General features: G+C 39.9%; 1 protein-coding gene across 1 annotated transcript in view; it reads left to right on the top strand.

Moving 5' to 3' along the window:
- The first annotated feature begins 13,967 nt into the window (after positions 1–13,967).
- The window catches only part of LRRC4C (leucine rich repeat containing 4C), a 512,204-nt gene continuing 502,707 nt past the window's right edge, over positions 13,968–23,464 (top strand). Inside the window, exon 1 of the mRNA XM_074809816.1 lies at positions 13,968–14,353. The gene's annotated coding sequence lies outside the window, so the exon portion shown is untranslated. The remainder of the gene's footprint in view (positions 14,354–23,464) is intronic.

Raw genomic sequence — 23,464 nt, 5'->3', positions numbered from 1 at the left:
AGTTGATGGGAGTCTTTCCACAGACTGTGCTTTGGATCAAGGCTTAAAGAATTAACTCTATTAGCAACACAGTAGAGTAAAATACGCTTGGGAAAAGTTAAAAGTAGAAGAGATACCTTAAGAAGTTATACACAGTTGAATTAATAACACTGGGGACAGAACTGAAAAATATTTTCAGTCCTAAATCATGTACCTCAGACACATGTTGCCAGTCATTAATAGCAATCATTTTAAGACTTATAGCTACTATGCAGAAATCAGTAAACACATCTGGTGTTGGAAGAGTTCTGAGAGTACTGATAACCTGTCGGTCTTCTGTTCACCCCTTCGCATATGGATTCGTATGTGTGTAAGAATAAGAAAGCAAAATAAAAAGTGGAATACAAGTGAAATAGCAAACGGTCCACCTCTAACCGAAACTCATCATTTTTTATTGAACACTTGAAGAAAAATCACTGTTCCTCTTGGAGAAACTACGTTTGATGATTTAAAACAATATACTTGGAAATAACTGTGGAACATCCTGAAAAAGAAAGCTTTCTACTCTGCATCCTGTCAGAACTATCTGATTCAGTGGTCAAATAAGTTTAAAATAATGGCCTTCAGAAACATTTTATTTGATTTACAGTAATTTCCTTCTCTTTTCAACTCTTTAAAAAACAATAACATATTGATATAGTTTAACATCCCACGGCTCAAAAAATTTCCAGGCATGCTATGAAATGGTCCTAATCTATAAAATATGGTCTTCTTTCTACAAATCATTACATCCATGAGTAACTTTATGTACATGAGTTAGTCCAGGGATTTGCTGGGGCTCTTTACATCTCCTCCCTTAGTCGCTCAGAGTGTGCACGTTAAAGGCACACAGGTCACTTTACCTGTCAGTGTAAGGCAAATGCTTTAGCCTGAATACTGCATCAAATTAACAAGCTAGTGGTAGCAGGTGTTTCAAATCCACCTGTAGTTTTCATAAAAGTGCTGTGACTTTTTAAAATCAAACCCACGATACCGGTTCCAGGGTACAACAGAATTTGTGCAGTCAGTAGAAATCTGCAGTAGAAAAGAGGAAGAATGGCTTCAAGTTGCACCAGGGAAGGTTCAGACTGGATTTTAGGAAGTATTTCTTTACAGAACGGGTTGTTGGGTGTTGGAATGGGCTGCCCAGGGAGGTGGTGGAGTCCCCATCCCTGGAGGTGTTTAAGAGTAGGGTCAACTTCACACTGAGGGATCTGGTGTAGTTGGGATCATTAATGTTGGGTTGATGGTTGGACTGGATGATCTTCAAGGTCTTTTCCAACCTAGACAATTCTGTGATTCTGTGATTCTGTGAAGTTATGGAGATTTGTTAAACGGAGTGTGTGATATTTGATACCAATGCTATGAGGGGTGTAAACACCTTTAGAGACCATTTGTGTGGTACCAGGACTATAAAGAGCGAGGAGGACAGCTGGAAGGGGCATGCAGGAGGTGCTTAGAAAGAAAAGAGGGAGGGTTATTTAGTTATTCCCTTGTCTGTGGGAAGTGGCTCCCCAAGTTAGTAAACTGTCTGGAGGGTAGGTAGCTGATGCAGCGATGCTGAACTATGACACTGACTGGGAGTGATAGATGGGGAGCTCTTAGCACTACTGAATTGCAAGGCTGGAGGAAAGATAGCTGAAATCCATTGAGAGCATAAAGAAGATGAAAACCTGTTGTTGGGAGGAATATAAGGGCTTCTATCTCCTGTAAGCAGGAGGGAATTGAAAGTTCTCTGATGAAGGTAAGATCTTAGTGTCAGGAGGTGGGGGACAACCTGAAGGATGACAATTTGCCATGCTTGAGCCTGCTGCCTTGTAGGGAGCTTGCCATTTGCAAATGAGCTTTCAACATGGGAGCAATATAGAGACAAAAACATCATTTGGTGTCTGGAAAGGTGGATGTTACAGAGATTCATGGAAAGCAGTGGCAAAAAATGTGGTATAAGGCTGAATGCTGTGATCTTTTTTAAGATGACTTGGACCTTAATCTAAGTTACCCACAACAGTTCAGTGTTAGCTGTGATAATAATGAAAAACAAGGCAGTGTACCTTAGCGTGGTCAGTCAGCTTCTTCTGGACATCTCACGTCACTGCTGAAGTCTGCATTAAGCAAACTCTCCTTTGGACCCTAGGTCCTTTCGAATTAATATATAGACCCTCAAGCGGATAGGAAACCCCATGCAGATTGGAGTATCAAATATTGAAAGAAAACACAGAATCCAAGAACAGCTGTGCTTGGTCAGACCAAAGGATTCTTCTAACCCAGTATTGTGTCTCTGATGAGTGGAGATAGGGACGGGGTTGCTGGCAGGCATAGGAGAGCCTAGAGATAACCCGTTCCTATTGCACTATTAAATCAAGTTGCTTTCAACCCTAGATTAAAGAGGAAAGTCTTTATAACCGTGGCCAGGCTTTACTGCTACCTGTGTGCATTTTCTTCACTTGTATAAAGTGTATTTAAAGGACTTCACTTACACTTCACAAGTCCACATGTTTCTTACCTGGGCATTCATCATCTGACTGATAATTAAAATGACTGTTCTTTGTACTTGGATTCTTTAGGGAGTGGGCTGTAGGTAAAGTGCTCCTTAGGTTTTTATATCCTATTAATTTCATTGAGAGTTAGGCAACTAATTAGAAGGTACATGCCTGAAAACCTTTGATAAGGTAGGCCTTTGTCTCTGCAAACAGATGCTATGCTGCTGATATCATTGCAACAGAGTGAACCTACAATGTGGATGGGTTTGTACATAAGCGAGAAATTGGACCTTAGAAGACTAAGCTTTTTTCTCGAATGCCCCACAAAATACTGCGTGACTTAGTTAAATTCTTCAAGCTCATCAAGTTCCATTTCTTTATTAGCCATTTTCAGTTACCAACATCTGTCTTTTTTCAAGACACAATAAGGGTAATATCTTGAAGATGTTTGCAGAAATATAGGTCCAGATAATTACAAATTGACAGGTGAAAAATAGATGCAGAAATCGCTCTATTTTATACATTTTCAATTGATTTCTTATACAGTGTACTTATACATTCTTCTTAACTAGGTAAGGAATCAAAACACTTCCTTGGGGTAATGTGCAGTAAAGATCCATTTTCATGACTATCTAAATGTCTTTGTCTCTTTCAGTAATACAAATCCCTCTATCCTGTATTCTAGTATTCCACAAGTCCAGACTGAAAATAAATCTCTCTGGAATTTTCTTTTTGTCTGCTATTTCTGGCTCCAGATTGCAAGGAGAAGTGCATTTTAAGGGAGAGTTTGGTTCTTTGGGGGTGATTAAATGTGTAAGTCTGCCAAAACACACTTGATCTAAACACTAATCCCCCAGGAAGCCCGTGAGACTTTGAATTTTCTTACTGAAGTGAGTCTACAGGTAAAATAACCATTCCTTGCCTCTTGCGTGTTAATTTTTCCACAGTTACACTGGGGAGCAGAACCTGATTTTATGATAAAATTTACTTCGCATGCAAAATTCCAGATGTGGAATCAATGAAGGTGCTCAAACGGAATTTAATGGTGATGATGTGTGACAGATGAGAAATCAGCTCCCTCTTCTAAACCTGGAATAGCTCAATGAGGCCACCCAGTTATAGGTGTTCAATAATTTCAGAAATGCAGTCTGGGAGGGCAGGAGGAGCATTAGGAGCTTGTGGTGATCAAAGGGGTCTGAGGTAAGGGAGAGTATTTTCTTTCCCTACTCTGTTTCTGTGTCTTATTCAGGCTGAGTAGTAGGGTTATGTGCTTCCTGGGGTTTGAGGGACTTCGGGATTTGACTTCTGCTCCTGGGGAAGGTAATTCCTGGGAAAACTGCTGAGAAGTGCATGGGGAGTCTGAACGCAGGACTGGCGAGGAATAAATATGTGATGTTGTGTTTAAGTTGCCTTCAGTTAACTAATGGGAAATGCTGATTATGAGATGGTATATGGAAATGAAAAAAGGTGTATAAAATCCTTCCTCTTCTTCAGCAGTCTTAAACTTCTAAACTCAGGGAACCTTTATACAGTTTGGAGCCCTGTTCTGAGGGTAAATATTCTATGTTCAAAGACTGCGTAAAACTTTATTTTATTTGCTGTAATGTGGTAGTCAAAAATAACTGTGAGGAAATACCACAATGGGAAAATGCGTGCTCTTTCGGTGTGAGGATACTGGCTGGGTTAAGCATTAGAGGAGTAGCCTAGTCCCTTGGATTTCTGTGACATCCACTGTCTCCCTCTTAGCACTTAGTACAAACTCAGCTTTATGTTCCTGCTGTTTCTGGTTCTTCCTCCTCCCTGTATTTTCAGCCTGTGCATTTTTTGTAGCCAGACTGACCTCTACCCTTTGGTAGCCTAGCTGCCAACTCATAGTAACTTCCTGTTGAATGGGTGTGAACTGAGTGTGTTTAGGCTTTGCATGTTTGTCTTACAAGTTCACAATGCTTTCAAAATATGGATGACAGAAATCTTCTGATGCTAGGGAGAGCTGCCTGCTAAATTAAAAATCTTATTCCAAAGTCCAAGTATGGTAGAAGAACTCAGTGGATTAGCTGTAATGCTAATCAAAGTATTTTTACTGTAATTTTTGCTTTCTGAAGTTTCTGAATTAATTTTCTTGAAACATTTAGCCTGAAGGAGGTACTTGACAGGAGACGTGTAATCCAAAAGTGCTATAGTTTCATAAAATTCTAAACTGTCAATGAGAAAGTATTTTTAGGGTTTTTTTGGTTTTGCTTAAAGTGAATGGTGTAATCAAGTAACCTTGATTATGCATGGTATAATCAACACCTTCTTAATAATTTGGCATGTAGTCCTTCTGAAAAGGCAAATAGAAATGAACAATGTTTTCCTGTTGCAGCCTAATACCCCATGTGGCAACAAAATCCTTGTTTTTCTTCCATATTCATGTCTTTATGAAGAATCCCATCAGCTGTTTGGGTTTTCTCTGTTGGATCTAGGAAGCTAGCAATGGAAAAGACCTCCTTCATTAGGTTACCTAATGTCCCTCACCCTCAGTACAAGATTATTCACCATTGTGCTATTATTTTGTCCAGTCTCATTTAAAGAGACACCTACGCTGAGGCTTACACTTTTTCCTCTGAATGACATTTCCAAAGCTGAAAACGACCTAATTATCATACGTGTTTTGTTATTTACAATCTAAACTTTTATGTACCTTAATTTCATCTAACAATTCCTAGTGAAAACTTCTTTATGATGTAAAATAACTTTCAGCTCCCAATTAAAAGTTAGTCCAGGGTTATTGCGTTTCAGTGGTACATATGCCTCCAAAAGCTATGTTTTCTGCCAATCGTCTGTTTCCATCTACTGGACCTAAGTCAAGCTTAAATTTTAGAAGTTTTTCTCTTCTTACTCCTGAATTAGTCAAAAGAACTTAGCAAATGTTCTTTCTCCAACACAAATTATTTGCAGTTTGAGTTAAATTGTGAGTAGCTTGTATTTACTTTTTTTGAGCCAAAGTCCTGTAACAGTCTCAGTGGTAGCAACTGGGCAATCAGTGAACCCCAGTGAGTCTTGAAATGGATGTGACTTGGTTTTGATTAACATTATTATACGCAGTAGTATGCTATGGAAGGAGCCAAATTTTGGTTGGATTGAGTTATTCTAAAGAAGGATGTGTGCCTAAAAGTTTTCCCTAAGATGTTTATTTCCTCTCTTGTACTGTGACTTCCAAAGTCTTTAACTGTGTTTTGCCTCTTGCCTAATCCTTCAGCCTTCTGTTAAGGTGAAATGCGGATTAGTTTTTTTGGGGGTTTCGTTTTTAATCACAAGTTTCCAAACTTGCTGATTTGCTATGTGCTTCCCCATCTCTCCCTGCCCCTTCCCTTCCATTTTCCCCTTTGATTTTTCTGTCCTGCACTACCATTCCAATCAATACTCTGGGGTATTCTGTGTTCATTCAAAGATATCACTACTGTTCTTTCCCAGAATCTGTGGACAAATTTTTCTGCGACAGCTTCTTCCTTCCCACCCCGATTCTCTTTTCTTTCCTTCTCTCACCGATGGCAGAAAGAACAAGCTCACTACAATGGCAGCTAATAGAGGCAGCTCATACCCAATTTCATCAGTTTTTATTACATCCTTAAAATAAATTTAGTGAACCTCTTCAGGTTCTCTTAACTGTGCTTTCAGCAATTGCAGCAGACTTCAGGGCACGCAGGTGATCGAAGCAGAAATGGTTTGTGAGTCTGTGTTTTGATCACAGTGCGGGGAAACCTTTATCTCCAGATCATCCAGGACAAGTAGGTCTAGAACAAAAATTGTCAAGTAGAGGAAGACAACATTGTCCTGCTCTGGGACTGACAAAGAACACAGAGGTAGCATGAACAAGAAGAGGCAATTAACTTTTTAAAAACTATTCTCTCGGGTTAAACTTTCAAGAAATATTTGTTTCTTATAGTTGGCACCAACAGTCATTGGACCTCTCAGTCTTTAGAGGGAGTTTATTTATTTGTGAGGCAGTGTATAAGGCAGGCTACTTTCTACGGAGTGACTGCAGGTTAACCCTTGTTAACAATCTGCTTGTTAACACCAAACCTAAGCACCTTCAGGAAAGATATCTGCGTCTGAGTCGGTCACTCAAACACCCCTGGGCCTCAGAGGATCCGGTCTCCTTCTCCCAAATGTAGGTGCCTGAAATGAAGTAAATGACAGTGCGCTGAGGTATTAACTGTTTTTAACAGTGACTATAAAAGGAGCTTGAAAGGAGAAGCTCGCGTGTAGATGTATGACCATAAGTGAAGGGACTGCTGTCTTTAAGGGTAGTTGAAATTTATTCTGAGGCCACTAAGAAAGATGCATTTGTATGTATCATAATGTTATTAAAGTTATTATAGCTAAAGCATGTACTTAGAAGTGCTGCACAGGTTTGAGTGAGGTGGGAAAAAAACCCAAGACAGCCTTAACTTGAAGTCCAAAACAATCTGCGTTTTTCTATCATCTGTAAGCTTAAAATTTAGCACAATAAGAGCTAGTCTTTTACTGTCTGTTGCCCGTGGTGATATGTAGGTGTTAGTAAATTCTTGTATAAAAAATTGCACATGAGAGACATGGATGTAATGGCTGACAAAAAATGTTTAATAGGAAACTAAGTCATTAAAGCCTTTAACAACCTCTATCAACATATGCATTTTTGAGGTAATAGAACTCAGTGTTCATGCAGTGGCTCTTTACAGCATTAACTTTGACATCAATTAGGGTCTGGAACAGTCTCCCATGGTAAGTGATGGAGACCCTATTGCTCAGACTTTAAAATTAGACTTCAAGCTGGTGAATGCACATTACAGAGCAGTGACTGAGAGGTGAACTTAGCTGAGAGAGATGGATGGACATAATAGATCTCTTCCATTTCTGAATTTCAAGAGGTAACTCCCAAGGTAACAATCGAATCTAATTACTTGATCAGCCTAAACAAGCAACTAGATTTTTCTCTTTAGGTTTTCCCCGTTAATGTACCAACTTCCTTCTTCATGGAGCACAATAACCCTTAAAGCCTTGCAAGTGCAGTTGTGTACAAGGTTTGATTAATTTCTATCCCACTAGATGTATTAGCATAGCCATCTCTCCATTTTGTGGCTAAAGTAGCTTTTATTTTGCAACTTCTGCAGTAGCTACAGATCTCTTCTGCTCTCACAAGCCTTTGTACCCATTGAGAAGTGAAATGTCTTATTACAGGCCTAGTTTGGGCTAAGCTAGCAAGTGTTAAAATACCATATTTCAACATGACTTTGATATATGAAGGATCAGGCTCACTGCCACAGAACTCTTCTAAATATAAGTAAAATGCAGAAAGGCTTAGGTCTTTCTGTCCTTGTGAATCCCGAAATTAGGTTTTTTTTTTTTCATTGTTCCTCTTGTTTTGCTTCGCTACAGGTTGTTTTTGCATGTAAGCAAATTCTACTGATTGGTGTGTCTGCTTGCAACTTTGTAAATATTCTAGAACAAGATATGAGAAGACATATTGACCTCTCCCCATCATCTTGGTAGTCAGCTAGAGTCAGCCTGCAGTGTTCAGATAAACATAGAAAGCACACATTTTTGATAAAATAAAGCTAGCTTTGCCCTCATCCTGATTTATTTCCTCTTTTTGCAATGTCTATCCCATTACTGAGCTGGTTTGCTGAATTCCTGTGCACACAAGTGAGACTTGAAAGGAAACCTGGAGTTGGGGCTGGAAGGACGATGGCAGTCTCTCAAGAGTAGGAATATTGATGAAACTATCCCTCAGGCATTCTTAATTGCGGGCAGTAAAACTTGAGTCAGTGTAAATAATAAACTGCTGATGGGCACGGGAAGTACAGAGAGGATAGTGCTCCTGGAGACTTAGAGCATTTGAGACTCGAAATATTGGTTTAAGATATATGTAGTAATCACAGCTTCCAATTTTTCTTTCTGTTTTAATTTTTTTTTTTTACCTGAATGTATGTAAGTTAAAGGTTATGAAGAGATTTATGACCAACTAAAAAAAAAAAATCAAAATCTCCTCGCTGCTTAGAAAAGAAAAATCTTCTAGGGAATTGAAATGTGATAGTGTAATACCCTAATCTTTTTGCTATCAATGTTTCGTCAGTACGGGATAAATCAATCCAAGGTATTTAGTTTTAGTTTAGTAACTTTCACCTTGTTGCTTAAACAGTGATGCTGTATTTAAGGCTGCCTGTATACTTCAACAATCCAGCTATTTTTAGTGAGTGCTCAATGATGTGAGAATAAAATCCAGACAAACAATTTGACTAATTTTGGTTTTGATGACAGACATACCACACCTTTTAATTCTTGCAACCCATCTCTCTACAGAGAGGAGGAGAGAGAAATGCAACAAGTATAAAAAGTGGCCATATTAGCTCAAGCTGAGACTCTGTGTATTGGAGTATCCTGCTTGCAGCAGTGGCTGTGAGTGGAAGCCTCTGCACAAAGAAAGGAAGAGCAAACACAGGCAATGTCCCTATCTGTCAAGTATTTGCTCTGGTAGCTTGACCTAAGAGGAGAAAATATAATTTCCTTTGCAGGCTGGGGGTGGTGAGGGAACAGATATATGTTGGAATAGAACATCTCTGTAGGATTTTGGCGGTTGGAGTCTGTGGGCATGGTTTTTTGATTTTTTTTTTTTTTTAATGATGATGAGCTGTAAGCTTCTAAAATAGCATTTCTTTTTAATGCTTTCAAAATAAGGCTTGAACACCTTCTTTTTTTTTTTTTTTTTCACTCCTAAAGAAAAAGTTAAGGAAACACGTAAATTTATTTAACTTCTGACTTTTGATCAAATTGGATTTTCTGCCTAAGTCAGGTATAGGGGTTGGAAAATCTGTCTTCATATAATAGCTTCCAAATAGCACAAAATCAAGGCGATTACAATTTGGATTTCAGCATTGCAGGATTAATTTGAAATCACAGGCTTGAGGCATTGAATTAGAATAAAATTTTAGGCAGAAGTTTGGAATCTAATGGTAAGTCTCCGTTGGAACTAAAAATTTCTACTATGAAAACTGCTTCACTTGCCAAAGAAGTTGGTTAAAAAAATATGACTGCCACTATATGACATGCCTATCTTTATTTTAGGACCGTTAATACCTAAATATAACAGCTAGTGTGTTTCTCAAACTCTGTGTTGCTTGCTAGACTATGACTGTGAGTTTTAAGATGTAAAGAACAGGAAGAATCTGTTTGTTGTAGTTATGCTGTTGTACTTTCTCCCTGGAGAAGAGAGGTTTAGGATGAAATAATTATTACTATTTTTCATATGCCTGTTGCAACACGAATGGCTAGACCCTGATCCTATACTTTCTACAAAATGCTTAGAACAGTAGGAATCTGTTTACCATTTGTCTTGAATATAAACTTTGCAAATATTCCAAGAGTTGGCCAATCATTATGTTTTTTCCCCCTCCAGATAGCATGTTCTCTTGCTTGTCTGCTTTTCCACTTTCTTTCACTGTTTGTCTCCTGAAAATCTTTGTGGTAACAAGTAGGCTTCCCAACTCCTGGGAGAAAGGTTTATTGAAAAGCCATCGCAGCGCTCTTAGTATTGTACAACTCAACTTGGAAGGTGCTTCAAAGAGTGGCGGTGAGTGCTGGGCTTCCGTGGGAAGAGCTGCCACTGCCCTCTAACAGAGGCACCAGAAGCCACACGTGCTGCTTCACAGTCCCTGCAGTTTGTAGGCCAGCGTATAAATTTACACCACCCATTGATCCTAGCTTTAAGTTAGGACTTGGCCAAGAAAAATGGTGGCTGAGAAACGGGTATGTATTTCCTTCTGATGATTGCTACTAGGGTGTTCATCTGGGCAACGTAGACAGTAACTCCTCAAACTTCATCAGCCAGAGGTGCCAGGTCACACCTGTCTCTGTGAGCCTCTTGGATCACCTTTCATCTTTGCTATGGTCTCACTAATAGCTTTCTCAGTGTGGAAATTGTAGTCTTAAATATGACTTTTCCTTGGTAAAGTCACCGAAAATTAAGAGGAAGCAAGGGGGCTGGGCTGACAAATCACATATGGATTTGGGGTTCACTCAATCAAAACAGGTTAACATAATAAAAAAACAGTGAAACAGTGCAAAAGCCTTTGAGGGACTTTGGGGGGCTTTTGTGTGTGCGTGTGCACACAAGCCAGGTCAGTACTCCCTCTACTAAGCAATAAGCTCATGTGCTTAACTTGAGCTGAATTTCAGAAGTTGTTTTCAGAGGTGTGATACTAACTGACAGGTCATCAAGTTCAGCTGAGTTAGGTGAGGGCCAGAGTGAGAGGGAGTTAAAGTAAGGTTTTGGGGGGGTGGGGGTGATGCAGGGAGTGGTGTATCTGCATGGTTCATATCGTTTTGTGAACTGCCTTGGTTTTAAGCATCGTGTGGGAATATGAACAAAGATGTTTGTAAGACTGTAGTAGTCAGGGGAGTGATGAGATGTTTTGTCCGAAATGCTACATGTACTGTCCGCCTGGGGGAAAAAAACCAAACCCAAAAAGCAACCAACCCTTGGAATTGCAAAGGATGTTTTTTTTCCTCTTGATTAATGTGAAAGAAATTAGCAGGTGGTATGGGGTAACACATATGTAAGGACAGATGAGGTAGCTTAGAGGTCCTTGCCTGCACCTTTGGGATTATGATGAGCAGTACTTGGAAGATACAATTAACAACAACTTCTTCTTGCACAATGCTTAATCTTTTTCTCCTCTTCTTTAACATTTAATCTGTGTCATGGAAATGGAAATTAGAATGCAAGTCAGTTTAATTCCTTCTGCTGTTGTTGCAGTCCCATGGATTGTCAACATTAGATGTGTGAATTGGTTTCACTAGCTTTGGCGCGTAACCTCTTTTGATGTACTCAAGAGATTCTGACTGCACCTAGAAAAACAGCTTTAAGGTGGTGGAAAAGGCTGTCCACAGTGGACTTTGGTCTAGACATGAGGTCTGTCTTGTGAAAGCTTAGCTGACTAGCTAGAACTATAAATGTTACATCACTGACAAAATATTCTGAGAATGGCCAAATTACCCATGTCACAGTCTTAGAAAGAAGAACATGAACCATTAGCTCCACTAGTAGGTGTTCCGGGACGATGTGTTCGCCAAACAGAAAGTACCAATTGAGTGGCAGGCCTGTGGCATTTTGGACACTGCACAAGGTGGAAAAGGTTTGTGACAAGAGTGTTCAAGTGAATAGAGCAAAGTCAATATGAAGGACAGTTAAACACATGAAGGCTTCTCAGCATGAAGAAATGAGTCCAGGCAGGTTATGACAGAAGCCTATGAAGCTGTGAGTGGCGTACCCAAGCGCGCAGAGTGTTTCTGTCTCTGACCTGTGCATATGGCTGGGATGGTGTACTTGGGAACTACCACTGGTTGCTTCCCTTGATCTGATGGCTGTCTATGACAGTGACCAACACAGGCAAAATTTTGGCTAGATAGACCTTCAATCCAAGCTACTATGGCTGCTCATGTTCCTACATCTAGGCTCGGTTATGTTTGTGGATGAATGAGAATGCTGTTTTCTTTACTTATGGAGCTTAAACAGAAACACAAGGAGTCATGCAGTGTTGGGAATAGGATGGGTTGTGGAGAAGAGACGAAATATAATTGCAGCAAAGAAAAAAGTTACCATTTACAATGTCTCCTGTTAGTTCTGTGGACTTTTGTATAAATAAATCACTTTAGATTGAAATTATAATGCAAATTAAGCTGAAAAAGTGAACAAAAGCCCAAGTGACTATGTGTGATTAGTGGCACAGGGCTAGTCTTCCATCTTCTGAAACAGTTCCCTACAGTGCCCTATATTTCTCTTGCCAGATACCGTGGAGATCCAGTCTTTTTGTGCTGTGTGGTTTTGCAAGTTCACTGGCTGTCTAAACTGCAGGGTTTACTTACCTGTGGAAGGCTTTTACTCAGTATTAAATACTGTGGCAACAGTGCTTATGGACACAGCCAGATTAGATTGCAGTCCTCTCTGCTAAAGTAACAGTAATACTGCTATGGTCGGTGCATGCAGGCTCCCTTGCCAGCTAGCCTATGGATGGGCTATCTAAAGTCACACCAGCGTTTCCATCTCTGTGCTTGTTCAATCACAGTTTAGTTGCTAGAGCTTGCTGTGGTAGCTCTTTTTGTGATATGAAGCAGCAAACTCATTTCACGTAGCTCATTAAAATAGGGAGCTCTATCAAGTCTATTTGGTTACTCAGACCTATGAACTGGTTCCTTACCACTCCCACATAGTTATAATTTACTGTAGTATTCCCCAAGCTGCTTCTGACGAATGGTTTATTTTTGCTTTCAGGTTCCTGAAGGAGTCTGAAAGTGTTGTGTGCAGCAAAAAGTCAGAATTATGGATGCCAGGTGAGACAGCAGTGCTTGCATCCTGATGCAAAGGGTCTGAATTACCCGTGTGAAAGCAACGCCAGTAGGAGCGTTTTCATATTTCATGGGAGTGAATTACAGGTAGGACTTGTACTTGTCACAACAGAATACCCAGGTCCATGCAGAAATGCTGGTCAGCTACTTGAACAATACATGGAAACTCTGTTTAGGCTGTTGGGCTGAGAACTCTAAACTCATTTCACAAGTGAAAGGTTTCATCAGAACAACTCTCAGTAAAGGAGGGAATTTCAAGCACCTTCATCAATGCGGTGCTGGATGTCTGCCTCCACTGACTTGATAAATTTTTATTTTCCTGCCAGAAATCCTTTCTTTTCTAAAAATACTTGATTCTGCATATTGCTGTCTAATCTAGAGATGGATAATATAGTGCTGATTTTAAAAGCCTGGCTGGTACAGGATATAAGAATGACTTCTAAAATAGGGCTAAAATGAGTTGCTTTGGAACAAATTTTCTAACATAACGCGCTCTTCTGGGTGTAATGTGGTTTCTACACCCCACCCCCTCACCCTGTAACCACTACTGCCATCCTAATCTTCTAGACCATTTAGCACCCTCCTCTTATCCTAAGTAAAATACAATTGCTGGCTCTGATATTCATTAAGTGATAATCCAGATTAATTCAGCCTCTGATGTGGAAAGAGGTCCTAATTCAGCTGCAGAGAAATCCAGATCGCCCCATGGAAAAATGCACACAGACACATCGGCACGTACACACACGCGCACACTGGATGTAGAATGCCTCAAAGAAACTGTAGCTAACCACCTTATTAGTATTCCTCCCTCCTCTGTGTTTCACTTGCAGCAACAGAGGGCTGAGCAAAATGCAGTAGAACAGGGACAGAGACAGAGCTGGCAATCATCTCGGTGCAGGCTGCTGAATGTAGGGGGTGGGGGGGATGCAGCAAAGCAAGATTAATAACCTTGCCATAATCCTGGGCACCCTGGAAGGAGATACCTCTGGTGACTGAGCTGTTCTTGTCTTGATTAATTGGACTGGGTGAATGAGTGGCTGGCAATCCACCTGCTTTGGAGGCGACCCCCTGGTTTTGCCGCTCTCTGAATCCTCTACCCATCTGGGAAGGTAACAGTGAGACGGACCATCTGCAGCACACAGCAGCTATTGGAGGCTACTCCTGACAGTTTGCACTACAGTTTTTTGGTGAGCAAGAAGCCAGGTATATTGTACAGTAGGCTATTTCTGTGCTCAAGCTACTGAATTCCACAATCTGGTCCTTCAGCAACCCCCTACGCTCCCTTTCCCAATCGCCTTTGAGTTCTGGGCTTACTTTTGGCATCGTCTCCTGGACGCATTTTTGCTGGGGATGGAAGAGCAATAAATGGAACCTCTGAAAACTAATTGTTTTGCTTCGGTGTGAATCGCGGAAGAGAAAAGCGGGGAGAATCAAATCCCGCTGGAGGAATTTAAATCTCTTCCTGAGAAGTTTACAGAGGGACCGTACAAAAGGTAAGTCCAGGGGTTTGTCTATCCCTTCTGTTTGTTTTCTGCTTGTTGGAGCTGGGGAAAAAAAGCGAAAACAGGAGTACTGGCTGCCTATGCAGCGTGGTGTTTGTAAAGTCTGTGTCATTTGTATCCCCTTTTTATTTCCTTGTTTGTTTTCTATATTTTTTTTTTCTTTCCCCCCTGCCATTTGCACAGTAAAAATGCTTGCAAAATAACCCTCTCTAGTGCTGGAAAACCTGAGTTAAACAGCACTAGAAAGCTCCTTTCATTTCAAAGGTCTCAGAATTTCTAGGGAGAGAATTCTTTTTATCAAACTAACTGAAATACTGGGAAAGTATCTAGAATGGGCAAGAAGTGTAGCTCATACAACATCTTCAATAGAAATCTCCATATTTTCATAAATCTTGTCTAGTTTTTCCCTCTGCATTTCAGTCAGCTCTGGAATGATGAATATGTAAGTAAAAAGCTGCTTCTGCTGCTGTTAGCGGAAGTAGAAGGTAGCAGAATGGAAATTTGAGGATTTGTGCATCACTTATGTGAAGTTCATCCGTTTGCTTCTCATTAACCTTTTGAATGCTGCTGCTTTCTCTTTTTTTTTTTTTTTTTTTCCCGTCTACAGAATTTATGAAATATGTAAGGCCAAACAGTAACAACTCATGCGGAACAGAGAGAGCCAATCCCAAATTAGTTCTTGGGGGCACTTCATTTTGGGGATGAAGGTACTACCAAGTGCTCAGGTGACCAAAGTAAATGTCTGGTCCAGCATGGTTCATGGCACTCCAGTATTTCTGGAGATCTATCAGTCATAGGCTGTGGTGCTACTCAGTGTTTAAACCTGGCACTTATCCTCCCCCCGCCCCCCCCAATGCAGTTTCTGCAGGAACAGTATGACTGTTGTAGCCTTTCCCATCTTCCCATTAAATAAGAGAAATAAAATACCATCGCATTGCAATAGAATCAGAGCTCTTGTAGTTGAGCATTTTTTATTGCTGCACTGATAGTACTTAGCATTCCCAAGGAGGTGAGAAAACCATCTGTAAATACATTTCAAAGACGCTTCGTTCTCCAAATGGAATTGCTAGGTACTCATTCCTTCTCAATTATGTGAATATGAATGACTAATATTGAAGGATGTGGTATCTATTTGAAAGACTCCATAGCTGGTTATTTAGTGTAAAAAGACGTGGTTCAAAATACAGTCCTTCTACTGAATGATCAGATGTTAAAGCTCTTGTATTTGTATGTATACATATGTAATGTATGTAAAGAAAAGGGGACTTACGTCAGATTTATAAATACAAGGACACATCAAACAGGACGGACCTTTGATCCGTTTGGTACAAAGAAGTGTAATGACCCTGCTTGTAATAGATCCTGTGTTGTAAAGCTAAAAACTTAATGAAAAGGCTCTGCTTCGGAGTAATCAAATCACTTCATGTTATTGCATCCTGTCAGTCCGTCCCTCTGTTTCCCACCGGTTTTGCATAATAGCTTTAAAGAGGGATTACGGAAGAAAAGAGAACTGGTTATAGGTGTGCTTCCCCTCATTTTCTGGAAGTGATGTTCTGTGTTGCATGTGCCTTTACTCTTTATGATTATGACAGACAAATCTCTGCCTGGGCAGGATGTAGTTTGCCATAGTTTTCCCTCACTGTACTTTGCTCAAGCCCCATCGCATGCAGCAGATTAATTCATTTCACCGGGCAATGAGCTATGCTCTCTTTTAACTGTGGGGAACAGTCTGTGTGTAATGAGGGCTTAAAAAAAAATAAAAAATAAACGGGGTGTATGTGGAGAGATGATAACTCATGGTTTTTAGAGCCTTACCCTGGTTTTAGAATTGAAGTATGTAATGAGACCATCAAAGCAAAGCTGTTGACTGGATGAAAGGAGGGGGAAAATGTTCTGCCTGGAGATTAAACACTTTCATGTTCTGGGGAAAAACATGACACATTTGCTCCAGTAGTATTTCTACATATTCTGATGTGTAGGGTATAATTTAGCAGTGTTGTCCTAAACAGGGGGGGCGGGGAGTCACCTGTATGCTGCAAAAGATAGATGTCACTGCTCTCTTGATATGGTGTCCAGATGTTGTTAATCATCTCTCTCTGTTGATCATCAAGCCTACAGAAGTGAGACTGGTGTGGAATTTTTTGCATGTAGTTATCTCCTTATATACTGCAGGCTAAAGCAAATGGTGGTTGTTTTACAGCTTAACAGATTCACTGAAGAGAAAATCTCGTGCTTCCCTCTCCAACCCCACCTAAGCATTTTTGTTGGTTTAGTAGATTTTGATTAGAACTTTTACTGGATTTCAGTTCTGACTTTCCAAGTATGCTGACATATTTCCTATTCTTTGTTTGTATGTCTTATACACAATATTGTGTAGAACATAACATGTTATATCACAGAATCAGTTTTGGTTTCTAATACCATTGCTATTCTTATGGCAAGAATGGAAATGGATAAAACTCAGTGCTAGCAGGTTTTATGTGGGAACAGGTTTTAGCGCCAGTTGGACCATGTGTGGGTTTTCTTAATGTTCAGTTAAAAAAACTGTGAAAAGAATGTCAAGTGGTTCATTTTAGTGGCCCTTCCATTTTAATTGCGTCTCATAATGTAACACCCCATATGCCTTCAGTCTCACCTAATGGGGAAAAATCCTTTCTTCTCTGTACTGTTTGGGTGCTTTTATGCTCAAGCCACTGCACATTGTTCGTCTTGCTGAAATATGAAGGGAAGACCTACATGGGTCTTGCAGTGAGTCTAAAGTCTCTCAGCAGGAATATGGGTACAATGAGATTCTCAGGAGCTGAATTATCTAAATGTTGTTTTACGAATAAGCGGAGACAAAGAAGACTGAAATTTCTTTTTCACTTCCAGTTAATTGAGCAGCTTCTTTTTCTCGTTGCTCAAGTGAGCCAACCAGGCACGAAGCTTCTCCAGCACATGTTTCTGTGTTCTAAGACCCAGGGTATTTTACACATGAATTCCTTCTTCTGAAACAAGCTGGGCTGACAACTGGTAAGTCAATCTTGGAGCTCTGCAGCGACGTGCGAGCAAGGGGAGGATGGGAGAGAGGAGATGTACCAGCAATTCCAGGACTTGAACCAAAAGAACAAGCTCTGTGGGATGGCAGAACACATCGGTTTGGTTGCTGACTCATCGTGTTGGTCTGCAATATTATCTTACACTAATGTGATGACACTGAGCCTGGCTTTGAAATAAGGAGCCAGAAAAGAATAGTTTATCAATAAACACACGCTGCTTATGAATGTGTACTTCTCTAATGACAAGTGGTACGATCACTGGAAATTCCTGCGGGTAGAGTTAGTGTTCTTAAATCTCTTACTTTAAGAGAACTAATAGTAAGTAAAATTTACTGCTTTTAGACACTTAAGAAAAAAAAAAAGAAGTTATAAATGTATCCTTTCAGTGAACAAGTTAGTTGACCGCAGTAAATAGCTTTTTTTTCCCCCCACGTTGCTTTCCTTCACATTTCTTTCCATTCCATGTCAAAGAATAAGGTTTAGGAATGGGGGAGACTCAGAACCCAAAGTTCCAGTTCCTGGGCTGGCAAGCAACCATGTTAGATAAACTCGAAAACTCTTAAGCCCATTAATTTTCCGCCCTCAGTACTCCTACTTGGAAGTGTGAAAATGAATTTTGTCTAGGAGATGATTGTTTAATTTCTTAGCTTTTCATAAGGACAATTACTTAGGTTGTTTAGGGAAGACAGCCTTTGTGGTGCTATCTGTTATTTTCACCTTCCAGATTGAGGCCAAGGCGGCATCAAGAAGGCCGAGAAGGCATGCGGATTGAGGCCAAGTAGTAAGAGTTCCTTATTTTTTTATGAAATGAATGCAAAAGGTCATATATTTTTGTTGAGTTGTACGACAAAAAAACATGAGAAAATGTTGACTGAGACACTGTAGCTTTCAGGAGTGGTCCAAAAGAGGAGTGTTGAGAGCGTGGTATACATACACAGGTATTTGCTTCTTGAGGCTGTTACTGTTCAGCCTGCTAAGATAGCGATGCTGACGTTCTCAGAGTTAAGATTCAAATGCCTAAGTGGTATGCTGAGTTTTCCACAGCTATTTCATACTGCTGAGGAGGAAACTTCCTGCTTCTGTAAGTCTCAAAATCTGCAAGATGCTGCCGTGTGAGAAGAGCTCTTGCTGCCAAACTTGAGTGGTTACGTAAGGTAGAAGCCTATTGATCCTGGAGGAGGGTGGTGGGCAGAGATTTCTTCAGAAACTGGAGACTTTCTTTCTCAGAACATATACTGCAGAGGCAGAATTGTAGCAAGGAATCTAGGTCTCTTCTGGGTGCATATTGAAGAAACTTTTAGTACGGACAACAGTTACAGTCAGCTGGCCATCAGTAGTAGGTATTCTGTTCGTACTTAGTGCATGCAAAGGCTAGCAGAAGCATCAGTGTAAAACAAAAGCATGCTTAAATGAGGCTCATAACTGCAAATGTAAAGGGCTTCTGTAGCTGCATTTTTGACACAGCTTTGAGATTGCAACCCACGGCAGGGAGCTTTTTCCGTGAGGGCCATTATTTGAACCTCTTCGATAATTTAAGGTGTCGTTTTGGTAGGTTGAATTTATGTCAAGTGCTCATGAAGTCCAGCACGTACTGGGAATTCAGATTGTCAGTTCCAGTCCTGTCCTTCATCCTGTTTACAAGAGTAAGAACAGGGTTATATCCTCTGTCCAGCTTCTCTGAAATAACTGAGTTGGTATGAAGGATACAGGCAAGTGAAGTGGGAGGCCAGAAACTTTTCTCCGCAAATGTTTGCTTAATTTGATTTAACTGCCTGGGGGAGCAAAAGAGTCCTCCCCCTTCTATTGCTTAGTTGTAGGAGAAAATTTTACCAGTGCAGCATGGGGCTATCAAGCAGTGGGCATATTTTCCATATAAACTTGGCTTTCTTTTTCTAATCTATCTACCAGTATATAATCTTTACTTTTTTTTTTGCTTTCCCAGAAAGAAATTAGCAAATGAGAAAGAAAAGCAACACTTCTGCACTACGTATGTGGTGGATCACAAGCTTATTAAAACAAAAAGACTGAGTTTTGGTATTATTAGGTAAAGCTAGACAGCACTTTGTGTGATTTTTTTATTTTTCCCCTCACCCCCCCTTATCGATCATCAGTTAAGTTGTTGAAAGCATCATGCAGCTTCTAGTTGAAGGGACAAAGAGAAGGTGAATGTTCTCAGATGAGGCCTTTCTACAGCAGCGCTCACATCGAGGCTGCCTTTGTTTCAACCTATTTTTATTTATAGGCTTTTCTCTGGAGCTACTCACTATAACTGTGTGTTTCATGTAAACCTATAAATCTTCACTATACCCTCAGTTATTTCAGGAAGAAAACGAGGCGCTTCGAAGCTAAATGATCTACCTACAATTTACTTAAAACCTGCAAGAGCCTTCTGGAAAGCACAGGATTCAATAGTAAAAACTGGAGAGAAAGGAGTGGAATCGGTGAACTCGAAGTAAGAAGGAAAAATAGTGCAGAGATTACCCCAAAGGTAGTTTCATATTCTTGTAAGGGTACTAGCAAGGATTGCATTGTACAGACTGCACGTGGAAGAAAATTTTACATGTAGTGAAGGTGTATTTTAGCAGTTTGGGTGGAGAAAAATGAGTTGTAGAATGTTCTTTTAAGAATCTCAAGCATATGCTTCAGAAATTCCACTTAGTCAGGTCCCAGGTCTGCATTTTTATTTTGAACAAGGGTAGATAGAGCAAGGCTAATAACAGGAGTGGCATTATCAGAACTCCGTAAGGGATTTGGATGTCTCCTGAAAAAGCTTTGAAAATATAAGCCTTGGACTTTGATAGGAAATTTGAGCTACAGTTCCTTAAGCAAAGGAATATATATTTAGTAAGAATAAATATCAAGGAAGAACATATCTTCCCGGGAATACTGCCTCACCACAGACAATTATTGTATTGCAACGGGATTGTAAATATTAAAGTCATGTGCTTTTTCTGTTCAACCATGTAATAATTTCTCTCAGGTGGAAGTGCAATCTAGTTCTGAAAACAAAGGAGAGACACAGTTTAGACCACGTTTGGGCAAAAGGAGTGTGTGAACTGGAGAAGGGTGCAGGCCCAGGAAAACAAGGTGTTTTCTTGAATTTAGATGGCATGGTTGGGAGAATGATGGGAGTGATAGGTCCGCAATAGTTAATATTTGCATCAGCTGAATTGAGGAAGTCTGAAGTAAACTGAGGCTTGCAGAGAGATAATTTATATGTAGGCATGCAGGAGCTTAAGTATCCAGAGATAGCATTCAAATAAAATGACCGGTGCATTGACGATTTGTATCATAAAGGAAGTATGAAGTAATTTAATGGAATGGGCAGGTATTTTAATTCATTTCTGAAAAACCAAGTGTGATTTCTTGAGTTCAGAAAGCTAGACCTTAGAATATTTGTCTGTGGCAATGTTTATGTAATCACCCACGTGTCTTCCAATGAAAACTGTAAGTCAAAACTGTGTAAGCTTTGAGGATTTTTAGTGACTAAAGAAACTAGCGAATTGCTTTATATTATCAGCTCTAGAATATCGAAGGAATTGGGCGGAGTTAATGTATGGCTGGGTTAATGTAACCTGTTGTCTGGCAGTGAGTACCAAGCGTTTTCTTCCTCCGCTTCATGTTTCATATCACGCCTGGTCCACATGGGCTTTTTGCCTCTGAAATGTCAGTGGATGCTCGCAGTGGCATGGGCTGTGTGTAAGAGCGCTGCTCAGAGGCACCTCTTGTTTCCCCCTGACCTGCAGGAGAGCATCTGTACTATTTACTGGAGATCAAAGTGGCCTCAGGGGACCAAAAGATTGCCCTAGCCCTTCTTGGCTCTGTCCTGCCCTGCAACTACCGTGCAATTTAGCTGAGTAGTAAGGGAGAGTATAACCTGACTTGTTAGCTTTCCTTTTCCTCCTTTGTCATTGATATTCAAGGCTTGCTGCAGTAACCTGATGCCCTCCTTTTACAGAAGTCACAACCCTTTCAAATCACAAAAGATCCCTTCAAACTGGGATTCCCTTGACAATCAGCTTTGTAGTTTAAGCAGCTTTATGCAATACTGAAAACTGTGACAGTTGAGAGAGGTAACTAGGAGACTCCTTGTAATATAAACACTTGGCTTGGGAATGTGTGCTTAAGGGTCTTAAACTGCCTAAAAGAGTCTCTTAATCTGCCTTAATTCTTAGTATATTTTTTTTTTTTTTCTGCAGTAGGTAGAGATGCAAGATCTTTCTTTTTATTTAGATGAATAGAGAAGTTCCACACCTATCTCCAGATAGATCAACTCCATTCTGTAGTACGCAGGCTTGGAATACCTCCTTCTGATACATGAATTGTCAAAAGTTGGGAGTTACTGCTTTACATTTGTCCCTGTTGAGAGACATGCATCTCTGCATTTCTACCTACATCTGAACTTTTTCCTCTCAAGGGGAATATTTGCCACCAGGCAAGTGGTGTTAATTACGCTGCTTTCCTGGATGGGAAGTGTTAGACCAGAAGTTTAGAAAGAGAGGGTGGAATTTCCTTGATCGCATGAGTTTCTTGTTGTGAAGACTTGTGTGAAACATTCCAAGAGTATTAGCTTTAAGTCTATTTATGAGACACCTTATTTATCATATGGGATGTATATGTTCTACTAGACATGTTTACAGAATGTAGAAAGTCAGGGAAACTTAATGTCTGTCCAAAATACTTACATTTATGTAATGTAATTTCCCATTTTAAGACCAAAGCTTTGCTGCAAATCATGAGCATTTCCAGATTATCCCATCTGGAACTTAACGAAAGCTTTTGAGGTCTAGCAGTGGAGAAGCCTAACTTATCTCATCATTATCTGTCTGTGACGTGAGCTTACATCTTTGTCTCTTCCTAGGGATGAGACAGTTTGAAGACTTTCTAGTCTTGTCAGCAGGAGATAGTTTTCCTCCCCCGCCCCTTCCTTTTTCTTTACACTTTCAGATATGGGGAGGGAAACTTCATGAGCAAAATGTTATAAAGTGATGGTCTTGAGGATGCAGAGGAAGTAGAAATGGGTAAAGCTACTCTGTTATTCATAAATGTTTACTTTGCTAGTGGAAGTGAGTTTTGTGTTATATTGAAGGAGGAGAACGTGCGTTTTGGAAAGTCATGATTCTTCTAAATCTATGAATATTTGAGAAAATACCACCTATTTCTAAATGTATCATAAATACTTATTTCCTAAGGTTATTCTGTCCAGGTTAAATGTCTGTTGTACAAAGAAAGTGCTTTCTCTTTTTATCAGAAACGATGCCTGAGGTTTTAACACTTAAATTCTTTTACTTCTGAATGTTGCTGATGGTTGTCTCTTTCCATATTGTTTAACTGTAATTGGCGTACTAGAAGGCCGCTTTTGTGATCTTGTCCAGGCCCTCAGGCAATGGAAATGAGTAGGTAGTTCCAATAAGGATGTCAGTTTATAAGAATAAGCATTTGGCCTCTAGTTGTTGTTCTACAAATTGTTGTCTAAATGGTACTTTTCAAATGCAGGTGTATTTCTGCAATCACTTCAGGCTTAGGCATGTTTAATTATTTAAGGATAGCAGTAAGCAGTACAAGAAGCAGTAGAGGAAAGGTCACTGGAGGAAGAAGAGCATGTCTTCTGCAAAAGGCCCTGATGTTGCTTTTGATTTTAGTAGGTTAACACAGATACTAGAAAACATTAAGAATTTAAGATCACACAGGCTCTATACCACTGTTAGTAATGGGACTGGAAATTGCCCTCTGTTAGTGTAATACTCTGTTTAAATTTTTAATATTACAAAAGAAAGAAAATGCTTTAATTGTGTTAGTTGCTAAAACAAATGATGAATAAGCGCCTACTTTTTACGGAAACTATCTTGTTAGGAGGTAATACCTCTTAAACAGCTAATACAGTTAGAAAAAGCAAAAGCCATCATAGCTACACTAAAAATGTTTTGGGCAAGATCACTAGTGTGAAGCTATGGTTTGTTTTGTTTTGTTTGTTTTTTTTAACATTACATCTTAAGGTCTTCTACTTGAGCTCCAGCATTTTTCTGCAGTTCTCTAGAGTCTCGATTTTATTTTTATGACTTGA

The sequence above is a fragment of the Strix aluco genome, chromosome 31 (genome assembly GCF_031877795.1).
Source record: "Strix aluco isolate bStrAlu1 chromosome 31, bStrAlu1.hap1, whole genome shotgun sequence".
In the NCBI taxonomy this organism is placed as follows: Eukaryota; Metazoa; Chordata; class Aves; order Strigiformes; family Strigidae; genus Strix; species Strix aluco.
This window is presented reverse-complemented; position numbering and strand designations above follow the sequence as displayed.